Source organism: Balaenoptera physalus, assembly GCF_965194825.1.
Source record: "Balaenoptera physalus genome assembly, chromosome: 15".
In the NCBI taxonomy this organism is placed as follows: Eukaryota; Metazoa; Chordata; class Mammalia; order Artiodactyla; family Balaenopteridae; genus Balaenoptera; species Balaenoptera physalus.
The window spans coordinates 32,359,124-32,373,665 of record NC_138894.1 but is presented as its reverse complement, the minus strand read 5'-3'; the positions used below and the strand labels follow the sequence as shown (position 1 = coordinate 32,373,665).

Below are 14,542 nucleotides of genomic sequence, written 5' to 3'. Positions count from 1 at the left end.
TGGGGTGGTGGGGGGGAGGTTACCTACATATGGAATTCTTCTGTTGGCAAGATTTGTCTTCTCCCTCCCTCCTATTATTTATTTATTTATACACTCATTTATTTACTCCATTATGTTTTAATATGGATTCTTTATCATCTATATACATAATTACAACCTTAAAAACCTCTGGTTCCCCCACTGACATATAAACTCTTTGAGGAAAGGCTCTGTTTCTTTTTTATTTTTGTACACTCTATGCGTTTAGCATAGTCCCCTAATTTATAGTGGACTTCCAGTAATTATTTTGTAATGGATATCTTTCCACTTCAACTGAAAAGTACCCTTTCCTTATATAATAGCATTCTAAATCCAAAATAAAAGTAGATTTTAAAATAAGTAAAAGTAAACTCATGCATGATCACCCTGTAATAAGTATGTAAAAAAGCAAAGGGTACTGCAGAAATAACTTAACCATTGGAGTTGGATGTGTCTCCAAAAAATATTGAAGCCACATTTGGAAAGAAATTACAGTATTTGATAAGCCAAGGATATGACCTGCTGTGTGCTTTCCCTTTTTTGTTCAGATCACCAAAGGAGATTAAGACCCCGTTTTCTCCCGTCTCTGGAAAATTATCATCTGATGCAGTCACTCAGATAACAACAGAGAGTCCAGGAAAAACCATGTTTTCATCTGAGATTTTTGGTAATGCTGAAGATCGTGGACATGATATTCCAGAGCTCAGTACACAGAAGTTGGGCAAAGTTCCTGTCAAGTTTGCTTCATCATCTTCAGTCCAACAGATTACTGTTCTTCATGGCACAGATGGTAAGAGAATTTTAGGTCACATTACCAACTTTTGTGTGTCATTAACCAATAAATTTCTTGATTGGGTCTTTCTAGTTAGAAAACCTAATTTTAACTTTAAGCATTAGGTTGTACATGATGATAACATCTTTTATTTACATAGCTATGAAGAGAATATAATTTATTATGTTTTTACTTCAATTTCTAGTGAAGTTAACAACCTATGTGAAACTCATGCTACTTGTGGCTGACGTATTTTCAACTCATAATACTTGTCATAAGAATGCAAGTAGTTCATGAAAACATAAAAACTATAGAGGTTCAATTTTAGGGAGGTAGATAATTATTTGGCATTGTTTCTTTTACTATTGTTTTGCATGAGACAGTGAACAGATAGCAAACACAATACCAGTCTATTTCTTGCTCAAGAAACGTTGAGCAGGGACCCAGGTTGACTGTGACTCTGCTTTCTTTAAAACATGGAACCTTGGATTCATCATCATAGTCAACTGGAAGGGACGAAAAGCATGGAGGAGCACATGTTGGGAGGCTTTTATGGTCTAGGCCTAGGTGTGGCCCACATCACTTTCCACTGACTAGGAATAGTTTAGCTGTGCTTTCCAGGATGAAAAAGAAATGAGTTTTGGTGAACAGCTAGCAATTTCTACCATAAGGTCTACAACATTTAGAGTGTTCCTATGCTATCATGACAGTGATATTTTTATAGTGCTTACACTATATAACATTCAAAATTATAGCAAGTTATTTTCTTTTTCAGACCAGTAACTGGAAAGTTAAGTTCCCATTCTACCTCCAAATGAGGGTGGGAACTTTCAATTACTAATTTTAAAGTATTCAACAGTTTGTACAAATCTATTCAAAATAGATTTTAAGTGTTCCTACTTGTGCAAAAAGTTTATCTGTCTGTAGGTATAAATGGAATATGCCTAAATGTATAAAGAAAATTGCTTAGTTCCACATTTAAATTGCACTGAATTTAATTTGAATAAATACATTTATATGTTGAAATGGTTATATTTCTTTTCTTTTTTTTTTATTTTATTTATTTTATTTTGGCTGTGTCGGGTCTTCATCGCTGCGTGCAGCCTTTCTCTAGTTGCGGCGAGCGGGGGCTACTCTTCATTGCGGTGCACGGGCTTCTCATTGCGGTGGCTTCTCTTGTGGTGGAGCACGGGCTCTAGGCACGTGGGCTTCGGTAGTTGTGGTGCATGGGCTCAGTAGTTGTGGCTCGCGGGCTCTAGAGCGCAGGCTCAGTAGTTGTGGCACATGGGCTTAGTTGCTCCGCGGCATGTGGGATCTTCCCGGACCAGGGCTGGCACCCGTGTCCCCTGCATTGGCAGGCGGATTCTTAACCACTGAGCTATCAGGGCAGCCCGAGATGGTTATATTTCTTATACATTTTTATTGTGAAATAAAATTATGCCCCCCAAATGTATAGTCTAATCAATATCACACAGAACACCTTTAATGTGTCAGTTACCTATTGCCACCGTGATACTGTATAAGAACCTCGAAAATCTCAGTGCTTTATAACAACAGACATTTGCTTTCCTCACTCATGGGCTTATGAGTCCGTTGGAGTTTGGCATCAGGATGCAAAAACGGTTTGGGTCTGTTCCACATGCCTTGTACTGAAACCCAGGCTACTCTGGGCTATGCTGTTTTCATGTTGGTGGCAGAGCACAGGAGAGGAAATCCAACTGTGAAAGTGTATTTTATACCTCTTCTGACATCAAATGGATCAGTCTATAGAGAGCCCACAGTTCATGGTCTTACCTTTACATACAGGTACTTGGTAGAAAGGACTCCTTTAAAAGAGAAATATTATTTGGTTTAATAATAAAATATTTTTAACTCTGTGGATTCAGAAGTAAAATTTTAAAAGTATACAGAATAGGGCTTCCCTGGTGGCGCAGTGCTTGAGAATCCGCCTGCCAATGCAGGGGACACGGGTTCGAGCCCTGGTCTGGGAAGATCCCACATGCCGCAGAGCAACTAGGCCCGTGAGCCACAAATACTGAGCCTGCGTGTCTGGAGCTTGTGCTCTGCAACAGGAGAGGCCGCGATAGCGAGAGGCCCGCGCACCGCGATGAAGAGTGGCCCCCGCTTGCCGCAACTAGAGAAAGCCCTTGCACAGAAACGAAGACCCAACACAGCCAAAAATAAATAAATAAATAATAAAAATAAAGGAATTGCTTTAAAAAAAAAAAAAGTATACAGAATAGCATGTTGAATTTATGACTATGTGTCCACTGCTCTGAATTAACAAATTAAGAGTAATATGCTATATGTTTATATTTAGTTCCATTTGCAAGTTTTTTGAAGAAATAAATTTTATGGTTGGACTTTCTTCTTTACCCTTCTCCAGTCCTTTCTTTCTCTCCCAGGAACAACCATTATTTGCTGAATAGTCGCTTCTTCCCCCAGAGATAGGCAGTCCAAAGTAACTTTAAGACTTCTGCATCCAAACATAAAGTTGTTGAGAATTTCAAAAAGCCACTTATCTTGCCTCTGAATTCTCCATCTCCACATGGTAACCATTCTTGCTCTGGGTCCATTGTAATTCTGCCCAATTGTTGTTGTCCATTTTCTGCAAACTTTGAACTAAATGGTAAATTTAACCATCACCACCAAGCTTTATATACACTGGTGGAGGAAGAAAACTACTAAGTCAATATCCTAACAATAATGACTACAGCAACGTCCAAAGAGAAGTAGAGGCTACAACCTATTTTTCCTGTTATTTAAATTCTTCCAGCCTCTATACATTTCTTCATTCTCCTTGAATTCAGCCAGGTTCTCATTGGCTGGGGTTTTGCCTGATAGGTTGGTACAAGTGTTCCTAAGTAGTCTAAGGCTTTGCTAGCCCTGCATAGGTTTAAGGTAATTTTTTGTTAATTTCTATGACCAGGCTTGGTAAAGTGGTCCCCTAGGTGTAAGCCATACTCCTACTGACTTTCTTCTTTTAAGGTAACCTTATTTCTCCCTGATAGTTAAGGTCAATTGTAGTTTTAGTCAACACTATGGCATCCTATTCCCTGTATTGTTTCAGTGACATAAAGAATGTAAAATGACTAGATGGCTCCTGTCTCCCGGTAGAAGTGCCCCTCCCTTATTTCTAAGATCTTCCATCAAACAAAGCAGAGTCACAGAGATAGAAAGCAAAAGATTTTAAAGGCTTCTGCCTTTGTTCCTAAATACATGCATTCTGTCTGTGGGATAGGCAAGTGCCACATGTGGTTCTGAGCACATGCCGTATTCAGTAAGCTAGCATTCCAGCCTCAGAAAGTGATGCCTCCCAGCTTGTGCCATGACAGTTATCAGTAAATTGTTCACTCGCTTTTTTGTTCTTGAGTTTACCATAGCTGTGGGTGATCAGGCTTGTGAGGAGAACAGTGACTCCCTTTAGTCGTCAGCCTTTTGTCTCATTTCCTTCACTATGAAGTCAGTTCCTTGGTTGGAAGCAGGGTACTAGTAATATGGATTCCATGTCAAATCATCAGAATCATGGAGTGGCCAAGGATGGTAACACAATTCTAAGTAGTTTATAAGTTGTTATTGCATCCAGAATGAAGGAGATCTCATTCTACTCTGGGACTATCAGACTCTGTCTAGAGTATTTTGATTTTTATAAACTAGACATGGGCAACTAGGAGTCCATCTAGAGGTGATTACAGGATGCAAGAGAAGACCATGGTCCATAAGGATAAACTGAAGAAGCTGTTGTGTTTAATCAGGAGAAGTGGTAGCTATCTACAAAATTCTATTTGAATGAGCAGTACAACCCCATGAATACTGAGGAGTAACCTAAACAAGAATTTTATAGGGCTCATGTGATGGCAATACTAATCCTTTGTGTAGGCATAGAAAAGGACAGTAGACTAAAAGGAGGGATGGGATATTTCTGAATGGGAAAATTGAATATTTAAAGATGTCATTTATTCCCAAATGAATTTAAACTCTAATGTAATTCTACTCAAAATTCTAATGGAATTGTTCTTTTGAACTTGTTTAATTGATCTTAAGTTTTTTCAGGAAGAATAATAAAGAAAATACTGGAAAAGAAGAGTAATGGGGAGGATAAATTTTAGCAGCAGCCAGTGGAGTGTTTTCATGGGATGCCTGGAAGTTGCAGACATTATTCTCACCCTTGACCTATGGGCCCAGACTCAGTCATATGTCCATACATGTCTGCAAGGGAGATTGGGAAATACAGTGTACAGATGAGCAGTATGTACCCAGCTAAATATCAAAATGCTGTTACAGAGACAGAGTTTCTACCACATCATGAAAGAAAAACAAGTGTATAGAAAAAGATTTCAGGGACTGCCCTGGTGGCGCAGTGGTTAAGAATCCACCTGCCAGTGCAGGGGACACGGGTTCGAGCCCTGGTCCGGGAAGATCCCACATGCCGCAGAGCAACTAAGCCCGTGCTCCACAACTACTGAGCCTGTGCTCTAGAGCCCGCGAGCCACAACTACTGAGCCCATGCTCCACAACTACTGAAGCCTGCATGCCTAGAGCCTGTGCTCCACAACAAGAGAAGCCACTGCAGTGAGAAGAGTGAGAAGCTCGCGCACCACAACGAAGAGTAGCCCCCCACACCGCAACTAGAGAAAGCCCGCGTGCAGCAATGAAGACCCAATGAAGCAAAAAAATAAGAAGAAGAAAAAGATTTCATCTTCTATAATAATCAAATTACTACCATGTCACAGACATTTTAGAAAGAATTTTAGCAGTTAGTATTTAAAAAAACGAAACTTTATAAATGACATAATTTTTCACTCTGAAATCAGGAAACTTATGTGAAATGGGGCAGCAGGGGAGAATGGGTATGCTATGAACAGGAAGTCTTTATTACAGAATTCTTTATTATTGAAAATTTAATCCAGCCTAAATTTTTAACATTATGAGAAGGGTTAAAAACACTTAATGTGTAGTAGAATGATAAAAAATGTGAAGATAGGAAATAAAATGAATATTTTATTATCAATGTAAAGTAGAAAAACTGAATTCCACATTATACATACTATACACAACTATGTAAACAAATAAGCAATACAGAGGAAAGACCTGTAGAAATACATTAAAATATTAATAATAGTTATCTTTGAGTGGTAAGACTTTGTCTTTTTTATTTCTGTGTATTTTTTTAATATTGAGAATTTATACTTTTATAATGGAAAACTTATTTTGAAAATCTGCCACATAGAAGAGAATTAGATTTACTTTCTATGACTCTGGAGGGAGAATCTTCAAAGATCAGTAGTAGGGGTTAACAACGACCAGGTTTGGGTTCAATAGAAGATAAAGTGTTTCTTAGTTAGAGCCATCTAAATATGGAATAGATTGCTAAGAAGTCGTCTTCTCAATGAATCCTACCCTTACCACTCTATTTAAACTGCATCCTGCTGCAATTTCCCAAATACTTCTAATCTTCCTCAGCATTTTCTAATTTTTTTGGGGGGGGAGTGGCTGTTTTGGGTCTTTGTTGCTGCACACGGGCTTTCCCTAGCTGTGGTGAGTAGGGGCTACTCTTCGTTGTGCTGCATGGGTTTCTTATTGTGGTGGCTTCTCCTGTTGCAGAGCGCGGGCTCTAGGCGCACAGGTTTCAGTAGTTGCAGCACGAGGGCTCAGTACTCGCAGCACAAGGGCCCTAGAGCACGTGGGCTTCAGTAGTTGCGGCACATGGGCTCAGTAGTTGTGGCGCTCGGGCTCTAGGGCGGGCGGGCTTTGGTAGTTGTGGCACGCAGGCTCAGTAGTTGTGGTGCACAGGCTTAGTTGCTCCACAGCATGTGAGATCTTCCCAGACCAGGTATCGAACCCCTGTCCCCTGCATTGGCAGGCAGATTCTTAACCCACTGCACCACCAGGGAAGTCCCAGTATTTTCTAATTTTTTATGTCACTAATAATTTATAAAAACACTAGATGATTTACTTATTTAGTATGCTAATTGTTTACTGTCTATCTCCCTCTTCTAGAATGCTAGTTTACTGATACATTCCAAGAATCTTGACCACTGCTTGGCACATTAAAGGTACTTAATATTTGTTCAGTTAATTAATAAATGTTTTCTTATTAATTATTCTGATCTTTATGTCCTTAGGCCAGCCTTTACTGTTGCCATATAAGCCTTCTGGTAGTACAAAGATGTACTATGTTCCCCAATTAAGACAAATTCCTTCATCTCTGGATTCCAAGTCAGACACCACCATTGAGAGCTCACACTCAGGTATTATGCAGAAATTATTCAAAATTTTACTTTTTGAAATTTTATTTGTGGATTGGCTGTTTAATTCTGGATGACATATGAAAGCTCAGTGCTATTTAATCTTTAAGTGAAACATGGAGATTTTCATGACACAGTCTCTGGTTCAGATAGGTGAGTTATTTGGTCAGATGTATTGTGTACACTCAAACATTTGATAAATATTTGAAGAAAATTGTATGAACAGTTACTTGTTTGGGTTAGTGGACTCCATCTAGGACAAAGGTTTCCAAGTTTTCTCTGTTCACAGTCACCTTAGTGTTTGGGTGATTTCTTTTCTCATCATCGTGGGGATATAAATCATCAGCAGCATATAAATACATGAAGTATTTTTTCAGATACTAAGCTATTATGTTATTAGGGTATAAAAATACTTACCGTTTTGATCTTACAGCTTAATAAGCAAAAATATTTTTGGTTTTGTGTTTGAAAGAAAACATTTTACTTTGTTCAGAAATATGCATAATTACTTGCTAACGAGATATGTGTGGCTATTAGGGCACAGTTTCTCACACCTTGAGATGAGATTGGACACAACCACCCTCATTTATTGCTTTTGTTACAGAAACTGTCAAAAATCCAACTCTGCAGAGATACAGACAGCAGCATTGAAAGGAATGTAGCAGTATCTAATGTTGAAACTTTAAACTATCTTTAGCTATTAGTTTTTGTCCTGTACACCAGATATTACATATCACTGTTTCTCTAGAGTTTTAAAATATCCCACAACATCCCTGTGACATCACCACAATAGAACTGCAGATTTAGAAAATGAATAGCATCCTGTGGAGGAACTGAATAAATATTTTCTGTGGAAAATTATAAGGATACGGAGTTGGTATGGTGCGGGGTTTTGATTGTTGGGATAACATATTGATTGGTCCACAGGAGTTGACTTGGTTCCGTGTAGATATAAATTGTTCATGATTTGTCAATAGACATCTTTATAGGTGTAGAAATTAAAAAGAAAGTAGTTGTCCCTGGTCTTATGCAGATTTTCTGTTAATTTTAAGAGGACCCAACTAGTATCTAATGGTAACTGAGTTAAAGCCCCTGATATAATTGCTCCTGATTTCCCACTGTGATGCCACTGAAAAAAAGAACCACAAAATGCTCATATGTTAGGATTGATTATGAAGCCTATAACCAGGAACTGGAAGAAATTTTCACTACCTGCATGGCTATGATTTTAAAAACTCACTTAGTGGCTACGAGACATAAAACAAGCTTACTTAATTGATTGTAGGTAGGAAAATCTTTTATCTCAGTCTCACTTTCAGCCCCCTAGTTCAGAAGACAGAATGTACCAATAGAAGTGTAATCAGGTGTTCCAGTATTTTTTGAGGCCTCCTGTGTACTTCTATTCATTTACATCCTAACTCTTCCCTTTGGAGACATTAACTTTGAGAAAAATTGGACAGTAGTGGGAAGAGGAAATGACTACTCAGGGATGGTACACTGTATCCTGAGAAATACTGTCCGTATAAATAAAGTACTGAATGCATCAATTAGACAAGAAGAGATCTGTTGGCTATATATACTTGAGGTTGTCATTTATCATGTTCTGCATCTATTCTGAGAGTGAGGGAGTTGACAGAAGAAAATAATAGTTTCTTAGACCAGTAGAGCTGATCTAGCTGAAAGCCTAGGAATTGTTCTGATAGATAGTGTCTATTAGTGTGTTGTGATTCTATAGATACTAGAAAGATCCAACTAGAGTTTGGGGCCAAGGGCAAGTCATAAACCGTTGCAGATATTTGGACCAAATAATTTCTCCTCAGTTGAGAATGAGTAAACAATTGAACTCATAAAATTCTTTTAAAGACAAAAACAAAGGGACTTCCCTCGTGGCGCAGTGGTTAAGAATCCGCCTGCCAATGCAGAGGACACGGGTTCCAGCCCTGGTCCGGGAAGATCCCACATGCCACAGAGCAACTAAGCCTGTGCGCCACAACTACTGAGCCTGCGCTTTAGAGCCTGCGAGCCATGACTACTGAAGCCCGCATGCCTAGAACCCATGCTCCGCAACAAGAGAAGCCACCGCAATGAGAAGCCCGCGCACTGCAACGAAGAGTAGCCCCCGCTCGCCGCAACTAGAGAAAGCCCGTGCACAGCACCGAAGACCCTACACAGGCAAAAATAAAAATAAATAAATTAAAAACAAAACAAAAACAAAAAAACAAGGCAAAGGTAACCTCGCAAAGAAAGAGATAGATGTTAGAGATTTACTCATTAGGTCAAGTAACACTCTGAAGTAGTAACAGGATTTCATTTATATCTGACAGTAAGTTCTGTGAAGATAGGTACTATGCCTTTTTTTTTGTAAGCCATTTTATACCTCATACCAATATATAATATAGATGTTATTTTGATATTCATTTAAAGACATTTAAATACTTTATGTACTAGTACTGTCAATAGGAGCAAAAAGCCATGGGGAGAGAACTGGCTGGGAGTTTTAAAACAAAGTGAGGAGTTAATAGCAGAAAAAAATGGTGGAGTAAAGACCTCCAACATTTTGCCCTGTGATAAAAGCAACAGAATTTTGGCAAAACTTTATGGAAAACTTTTCCAAAACTCTGGAAATTAACCAAAGGCTTGTAGCTTTTGTAGTAAGCATTTATTCAAGAAAAATGGCTGAACCTTGATAAGAATAGTAATAAGCTTGTGGCATTTTACCTTGCCCTATTCTCATTGCCACACTCAGCTCAGTGATTGATAACCTTGAAAAATATCAGCCTGCATTCCCAGGACTGGAGGGAGCAGAACAGAGCTGGACCTCTTTCACAATTTCATTCCCAAAGAATTGTCAGTATTTGACCTGTCTGATGGCTCTCTGGAAGACTCCACTCAAAAGGCTTATCTTTATTCGACCTTACTCAGAGCTATCCAGTGCGTATGAGCCTCTGTGTCTATGTGTGAGGTGTTTGTCAAAAAACACTTACAGGCAAGTGTTTTATTTTAGTTTCTTAAATATTTATTTATTTAATTTATTTATTTTGGCTGTGCCGGGTCTTAGTTGCACCACTCAGGATCTTCGTTGCGGCATGCGGACTCCTTAGTTGCAGGACCTAGTTCCCTGACCAGGGATCGATCCCAGGGCCCCTGCATTGGGAGCTCGGAGTCTTACCCCCTAGACCACCAGGGAAGTCCCCAAGCAACTGTTTTAATGTCACAATGCATGAGGCAGTGGATAACACTTGAGACAAACAATAGACTAACCAAAAGCTTTATCGGAAAAACTGAGGATGAGATGTCCATAGATATGTTGAAAAGCACTGATATATTCCTAGGACTCTAGAAGACCACAAGTGTGCACAGGCCTGAGTGCATGCTCAGGAAAGAATCTGAGAGGGGCCTACCCTTTACCTTTGGCTGCCCTTGAGGGCTCTGGGCAAGAAGAAAGGGAAGGCTAAGGCCGAAATGATAACTCCTGCCCTCAGCGTTGGATGGCTATGTGCACGTAGTCCCTCGGCAAAGACGGGAGATTTATTGTTTTCTTAGATGTTTAAGGATATCTCCATCTAGGCATTAGCTGACCACTAAGCCTAGTTGAGTGGCAGCTTCAGTAGACTTTATAGAATTTGTTCAGAAAAGTTACTTAAAAAAAAAAAACAGCGTAAAGCAACAGCAGGAAACCCTAGGGAGGTAGTAGACTCTGATTTCCAGGGTTGTCACATTATATTTTTTAAGATGTCCAGTTTTCAACAAAAAGTTACAAGATATGGAAATTCAAAAGTAAAAAAAATATATATATGGACCATACAAAAGAAAAATAGCAGTTTAGAAACTGTCTGTGAGGAATCTCAGACATTGGACTTACTAAATGAAGATGTTAAAAATAGCTATTTAAAATATGTTCAAAGAACTAAATGAAACCATGTCTAAAGAAGTATAAGAACAGTGTCTTACCAAATAGAGAATATCAATAAAGAGAAATTACAAAAAAGAACCAAATAGAAGATCTGTAGTTGAAAAGTACAATAACTAAAATAAAAAATTGACTGGAGAAAGCTCAGTATCAGACTTGAACAGGCAGAAGTATGAGTCAGTGAACATGAAGATAGGCCAATTGAGATTATCCAGTGTGAGAAACAGAAAGAAAAAAGAACGAAGGAAATTAACAGAATCTCAGAGTCCCTATGGGACACCTTCAAGCATCCTATTATACACATAATGGGAGTTCCAGATGAAGAGACAGAAAAAGAGACTGAAGGAGTATTTGGAGAAAATAATGGCCTAAAATTTCACAAATTTGATGACTGCTGTTAATCTGCACATCCCAAAAGCTCAAGGAAGTCCAAGCATGATACAGTCAAAGAGAGCCACATCTACATACATCATAAACCATCAATGACAAAGACAGTGTTAAAGCAGCAAGAGCGGAGTTATCATGTACAAAGAATCTTCAATAAGACTAATTGCTGATTTTTCATCAGAAACCATAGAGGCCAGAAGGCATTGCAATGACATATGCAAAGAGCTGAGGAAAAAAACCTGCCTACCAAGTATTCTGTACCTAGCAAAACTACCCTTCAGAAATGAAGGAGAGATTAAGACATTCTCAGATAAACAACAGTTGAAAGACTCCACTGCTAGCAAACTGACCCACAGAAAATACTAAAGAGATTTTTTTCAAGATGGAATGGTGAACACCAGACAGTAACTTAAATCCACATGAAAAAAGTACTAAAGGTAACTACATAAGGAAATACAAAGACAGTATAAATGTATTTTTGTTTGTAATTCAGTTTTTCTCCTATATGACTTAAAAGACAAATGCAGTATAAGCAAGTCCCAAATACACACAAAAAAACTAACAGAATTAAAATGATAACACCTGACACTATATTTTTAAATAAATAAATTTATTTATTTATTTATTTGTATTTTTATTTTGGCTGCGTTGGGTCTTCGTTGCTGCGCGCGGGTTTTCTCTAGCTGTGGCGAGCAGGGGCTACTCTTTGTTGTGGTGCGCGGGCTTCTCGTTGCGGTGGCTTCTCTTGTTGAGGAGCACGGGCTCTAAGTGCATGGGCTTCAGTAGTTGTGGCTCTTGGGCTCTAGAGCGCAGGCTCAGTAGTTTTGGCACGCGGGCTTAGTTGCTTCGTGGCATGTGGGATCTTCCCAGACCAGGGCTCGAGCCCGTGTCCCCTGCACTGGCAGGCGGATCTTTAACCACTGTACCACCAGGGAAAGTCCGAAAAACTGACACTATTAAAGGGAAGAAATATTTCAAGCCAATAGCAAAAGGTCATATATTGTATAATTCCATGTATATGAAATGTCCAGAATGAGCAAATCCGTATAGACAGAAAGTAGATTAGTGGATGCCAGGGGGATGTTGGGGAGGGGAAAATAGGGAGTAACAGCTAACATATACAAGATTTCTTTGTGGGGGGCGTGACAAAAATGTTCTGGAATTAGATAACAATATTGGTGGTGAAAATACTAAGAACTAGTGAATTGTACACTTACTTTAATTGGTGAATTTTTTTTTTTTGAATCTTGTAGAAGTTTTTATTTCAGTGATTAAAGAACGCAGTAAATGGAAAGTATGCTGGTTTACATTAGGCATGCACCTCTACCTGAAACTGCTGTTAGTTTTTTTTTGTTTTTTTTTTGTTTTGTTTTTTTTTTTTTAATTTATTTATTTATTTATTTATGGCTGTGTTGGGTCCTCGTTTCTGTGCGAGGGCTTTCTCCCATTTGCGGCAAGCGGGGGCCAATCTTCACCACGGTGCGCGGGCCTCTCACCATCGCGGCCCCTCTTGCTGCGGAGCACAGGCTCCAGACGCGCAGACTCAGTAGCTGTGCCCACGGGCCCAGCTGCTCCGCGGCACATGGGATCCTCCCAGACCAGGGCCCGAACCCGCGTCCCCCGCACTGGCAGGCAGACCCCCAACCACTGCGCACCAGGGAAGCCCTGCTGTTAGTTTTTGACTGCCTAAATCTTTATAACTTATTTTTTCATTTTAGGCACATCTTTAAATTTTTTTGGACCCTGACATACAGGGTAAGTTAACTTCTTCCTTGTGGCAGTTTAGTATGAGAATTATGTTCGCTGGCTAGATTCCTTTAACTAAAGGCCTCTAGACTCTCAGGCTACCTGTACTAGCTCAAGACTGTACTTTATATATAGATATTTAAGTGAATCACAGTATAAGGAGGGAGATAATCTAGAAAGGGAAATGTACTGTATGAATACTCCATACATTTTTTTTCTAGCACAGATAATCAAACACTAGATAAGGAGGGCCTACAGTCAAGTACCAAATTGCTCTTTCCCCCACTGCTGCCCTTTCTGAGAGACACAAAGATGTATATCGATCTCTCCAGAAATCTGAAAGGGATCCACACAAATAACAGATTATTACCTATGTGGTCCCACATATCAAATTATAGAGCAGTTCCACTATTAAAATTATAGGAAGCAGTTAATGGGACTATGAGGAAAGCATCGTCCCACATACAGTAACATACACCTAGTAGAGTTTTCCATTCATCTGTCAATTGTTTTCCCAAGATTAGCATTAAAAAACACAACCCCAAACACATTTGACCCTCAAACCACCCCCACACACAAAATTGGTCTTTGTTCATTCTCAGATGACAGGATGTCCCAAGAGTGACAAAGGTGGGAGCCGATCCCCCCACAGCCTTTTCTTCAACCATCCCATCAACTGCTCTTCATTTCTTGAACTACCTTCCTTTTCCAGAGAGGTAATAATCAGGTCAGTCAGAAAGGCTTTCTGAGAAGACTGGCTTGGATTTCTGGGTCTGTTCCAGTCGATTCAAGATGAATTGGCTTGTATCAATGAAGCGCTCAACGCAGTTCACAAAACAGGCCTCAGCCTGACTGTCCAACTTTGGCCCAGGCTTGTCCATGCACATTTCCCAACAAAGTTCCGTCATCTGGTGCACCAGCTGCTGGAAGCACTTCTTCTGAGTCTCTACCTCGATGAAATGCTGCAGCTGCGGGTCGACCGAGCCCAAACCCGCTGCGGAGGAAGACGAGGAGGATGCCATCCCAGCGCGGCCACGCGTGCCGAGACAAACTCCGCACCAACTCACCGACCTTCACGTGTCTCCGCGGCGGAACCCTTAATTGGTGAATTTCATGTTTTGTCTCAATTTAGAAAAAAAAGTGTGTGTGTTGGGGGGGGTGTGGGCAGGAATGAACATATGAAGGAAAAGACTGCCTAAAACTGTAAAGATTTGGTAACAGATTTAAAATACATTTTGCAGGCAAAAAGGGTGGAATTAACATGAAGGAAGTTAAATTAGTGATGAGGACAAATCTGAGAGTCTGCAAAATTACAGAGGAAAAAGAAGAAGAAAATGAAAATGCTGTGAAAGATGATGAGAGACATAAGAAACATAGCTAAGTAAACCAAACCAAGAATTATATCTGTAGCTGAGGAAGAAAGTAATATTCAAACACTTAATTGAATAAAACATCCTCCTC

At 39.5% G+C, this 14,542-nt stretch overlaps 1 protein-coding gene, 1 long non-coding RNA gene and 1 pseudogene across 5 annotated transcripts in view; 1 reads left to right on the top strand and 2 right to left on the bottom strand.

Annotated features, from left to right (window-relative positions):
- Nucleotides 1-14,542, bottom strand: part of LOC309643963 (RNA/RNP complex-1-interacting phosphatase-like) — a 162,886-nt gene that overhangs the window by 26,666 nt on the left and 121,678 nt on the right. The gene's annotated exons all lie outside the window — the stretch shown is intronic.
- On the top strand, nt 16-7,655 carry LOC309643979. The gene is made up of 2 exons (XR_014254173.1): nt 16-808; nt 6,916-7,655. It is a non-coding gene; the product is annotated as an uncharacterized lncRNA (long non-coding RNA).
- Nucleotides 13,409-14,535, bottom strand: LOC309643974 (mitochondrial import inner membrane translocase subunit Tim8 A pseudogene; annotated as a pseudogene). The gene has a single exon. The product of its transcript is annotated as a mitochondrial import inner membrane translocase subunit Tim8 A pseudogene (transcript).